Consider the following 4,488-nt stretch of genomic DNA (forward strand, 5'->3'; position numbering starts at 1 on the left):
CATCAGGTCCCAATCAGACCAAATATCAAAGAGAACTTAATAATGCAGCCCTATTTCTGGATATCTTTTTCCCTCTTGGTTGCAAACGCCACCAAGACTGCAGCTGGAAGGAATAAAAACTAAAACTGTCCTTATGCAGGGGGCATGCTGGTTAACACCGTTACCTCGCAGCAGGTCCTGAGTCTGCATGGGTTCTCACCAGGTAATCCCGCTTCCTTGCAGGGACTACAGCTCCCCTGCTACCCTGAAGTGGATAAGTGCAAGCAAACGGATGGAAGGATGAACTGTCTTTATGCACATTAACTAAACATTAAAAGGATAACACTTGTAATCTATGTGGTTCTCCAGTTTCTTACTGATAAAGCTGTGACGGTGATGTCAAATAATCCTCACAGTGTAAACACCCTGTCCTTCCTTGCTTCAAATACTGCTGTTTGTGATTGGTCAGTGTTACCCCTCTAATGAGAATGGCTTGTAATAAGACTGGGGAAATCCTGTGATTGACTTACCAAGTTTATAACCACCTTCCTGTAACCTGATGATGTTCTGGTGAGTGAAGCCAGATAACTCCAACATATCTTTGGTCTGATGAACTTCATCTGCAGGCATAGTTTCAAATAAATTAACATATGTACAGGGAATTACTGTGAGCCAGTAACTTTAGGCTTCACAAATGTCCATTTTTTTTCCTTCTCTTATTTCTGTATGATGTCATTGACAGTGAATATTACTTATGTGGTCATATCTGGCACACAGGTTCTAACCATTATGTGACGGAGAGCAAATTAGATGAAAGCTGGCTTAAAGGGAAAAGAAGTGAAGCAGATTTTTTCAGACAGAGGTTCAACTGAGGGGCATCACCAAGGCTCAGCATGATAATGCTCAGCAACAGTAAAAATGCACAGTTGTAAAGGAGTATAATAGATCCCTTTACCCACAGCCACCCTGGGGCGCCTCTGTCAGTGGTGCGGTGGTCAGAGAGCCCGGTGGCGCCAGTGTCCGGCAGCCTTGCCTCTGTCAGTGCGCCCCAGGGTGGCTGTGGCTACAATGTAGCTGCCATCACCAGTGTGTGAATGTGTGTGTGAATGGGTGGATGACTGGATGTGTAAAGCGCTTTGGGGTCCTTAGGGACTAGTAAAGCGCTACACAAATACAGGCCATTTACCATTTTACAGTTGCGTAACCATACTTCAGCTTAAGACAGGATATTGTTAGAGTGGACCCAGAGTTGTTGGGTCCTGCATTCATATTTTTCTCGTATTTTTTACATGAGATTTCAATAAAGGCTGCCGCACTCTTAAATGGCTGTTTTCCAGTTAAAGAAAGACATGAGATAATCGATACTTTTGGAGGCTGGATTCAAAAATCCAAAAACAAAGTGGGTGGATGATTTTTCTGCAGACTGAAGGAACAACACCTCTGTGTAAAGCAATGAGGAAAATTAGCTTTAAGTCATGACCTTGATTTAATTAGTTGTGTTTATTCTGCTTGATTGTTCATTCAGTTAAATAAAACGACAATGTCCTCCCAAACAAGTTACGCAATTGATCAGAGGAGGAATCCTTCAAAAAAAATTACAGTATTCAACAGTTCAACTGAAAACAGGGAACAATTTAAAGTGATTTTCTTCCCATACAAAGTTCTCAGTGACTAAGCTACAGTATATCTGAAAAACTTCATAATGGAGGTATATTAGGTCTGGCTATTCCAGAATAAATTCTAGGCTGGATTATTGTAAATCCATGTCATCGGGTTTTCCGAATAACTTCCTGAAAAACCTTCATTTGATCCAAAATACAACAGCAAGAGCATTAATAGGAGCCATAAAATCATATTTCTCCCACTTCAACTTCTTATTAGCTTCCTGTCAAATCCAGAATCAAATCCTTCTCTCTACACACAAACTCCATCAATGCCCCATCGATCTTAAATACCTCATAGTACAATGTTATCCTAACAAAAGGCATTTTGGGGTTTCAAAACTAGAATGGGAGGCGGAGCCTTCAGCTATCAGTACCCTGTCCTGGCCGCCAATCTCCCATTTTGGGTTCAGGATTAAATAAACCAGGATGACATAATTTGGTGGGTTTTTTTTTTTATTGTGTTGAAGGTGAAAGGATGCAAGAATCTAACATAATTAATACACGTTCAGATGATCATGAAATGTTTCTTTACAAGAAATCTTGATCACATACAGTAAGTGAAAGATTAAATGGTTTTGTCACACAGACCAGAAGGGTGGCACACACTAACACACACTACCAGATAGACAGGATATGATGCAATGTGATAGAGGGTGTGACATCATTAAAGGAAGGTTTTTTTAAGCTTGTGATTTCATGCTTAGGGCAGGATCAGTCGAGCGTGAAACATCACTTAGCAGAGGGTCAGACTGCTGGGGGACTTCCCACAATGCCCTGAGGTGTTTCCCCCACTGTCCTCTCTTTCACTTCTGATGTCTTTATATGCAGCTTTTGCTTTTAACTTTTTTCCTCCTGTAGTTTTGTTTTTTGTCTTCTTTCTCTATGCTTCACTTTTCTTTCTTCTTTTTCCTCTCACCCCCAGCTGGTCATGGGAGAAAGCTGACCCTGTCTGAGCCTGGTTCTGCTGGACGATTTCCCTTTTTTGTTTTCTTGTTCACAGAGGATTCTCCAGGTTCTCTCTATTACACTTTAAGATCCCCACCCTTCAATGTAGAGAGTCCAAAGATGACTGTTGTTGTAAACTGTCATTTTGAAACTCTGTTTCTGTGTTTAGTGAAGATGAAAAAAAGGCCACAATGATTGCTGATGTGGAGCATGCTCTACTTCAAAAGCCAGAAATTTTTTGTATTTATTTATTTTTTCCTAAATCATTAATTAATGACTGAAGATCCAAACTTTACTTTACTTAAATAAAAGGTCAGTGTTATTTTAAAAAAATATTTTTCTTTGTCTGAATTGAGGGATGGCGTTAGATGGTGCTTATGTTGAGCCAAATGAGAACGGTTGTCTTGACAACAGGAAATGTACAACAACAGGCCAATGTCAGGCCACCAGGCGAACATTTAGAAATTGATTAACCGTCAGCTGACCTTCTTTTCTTCATGTCTTGGTTCAATAGTTCCAAAAGTTGTGCTAATAGTTCCGACATTAAAGCTGTGCCGATATCAGAGACGTAACCTCGCTGTTGCCCGGACATCCTTATAGGACTTTCTTGAATTTCAAGAATTCATCTATATTATGGTCTTATTGATTAGAACTGTTATGACTGCTGTGTTATTTTTGTGTCATTGTGTGCAACTGCTGTGTTCCTTCCTCTATGAAGAGGTAGAATATGCTGAAATGTGGAGGTGCAGCTCAAACACGATTGGCTCGAGGCTGGTGACCACACCTTACATAAGGAGTCAAGATAGCCGCGGTCTGTAGAGAGGATCATTCACTTGTTTGTTTTCCAAATCCAGTATTTTTTGTAACATCAATTATAATTGTGTGCATGGTTGAAGGAGTAAGTAGAGCTGAGATGCCTTTTGTTTTGGAAGATGGGGGGGGGGGAAGCTTTTGGTTAGGCTAGCTCTGTTGTCGAGGTGTTTGTTATTTTGGTCTTAGCTCAGCCCTAGTTAACTACTACTTTTGTGTTTGTAAAATTGTTGATTTGTAAACACAAATCATACTGGCCCAAAGAAGGAGACACTTCTCAAACTCCTGACCTCTTGCTCTGGAGTTTAATTCTTATCCTTCTGAGCCAACTAATCCAGACACTGAGCCCATTGCATTGCAGGTTATAAAGCTGATGTCGGGGGCAAAGAGGCAACACCTGTAATAGAATTTACAGATAAAAGTTAAATGGTTTAAAAATGTCTTCTGGCTGTTTGGAGCCTATCCCAGTGACCATAAGACAAGAGGCAGGGTACACCTTGGACAGGTCACCAGCTTGTCACGGGGCCAACACGGAGAGACAGGCAGCCTTTCACACTCACATTCACAGCTATGGGTAATTTAGAATAATTAATTAACATAACTCCACTAAATGCATGTCTTTGGACTTTGGGAAGAAGCTGGAATACCCACACAAACACAGGGAGAACATGCAAAGTCCACACAGAAAGGACATTTCCTGCTTTGTAAAAGACGATCTGATTGGACTGCTAGTGTACTTGGAAACAGCATAAATATTTATCTTTTCATGGTGCAGTTCTGCTTGCAGACGACTATTTCAACCTTTCCTCAACAATTAAGAATACAAAAAAAGTTGTAAATTACTTTCAGTAGAGACACCAACAATTGACATTATAAAAGAGTTTAGGTTTTTAAAAAAGTTAAGACAAAAAAAAAAAACCCTGCAGAAAATCGAAATGGGGGTGTGGGTGGAAACAAGGATCCCCTGCTGCTCCTGAACCCTTATTGCTCCTAGCTACGCACCTGCCTCTAAATCCAACGCACATGTGCAACACCCAGACGCAGAAACACAGACTTGTGTTAACTGTGACAATCTATTTTTGCCGCACAG

This window comes from Rhamphochromis sp. 'chilingali' (assembly GCF_963969265.1).
Source record: "Rhamphochromis sp. 'chilingali' genome assembly, chromosome: 2".
In the NCBI taxonomy this organism is placed as follows: Eukaryota; Metazoa; Chordata; class Actinopteri; order Cichliformes; family Cichlidae; genus Rhamphochromis; species Rhamphochromis sp. 'chilingali'.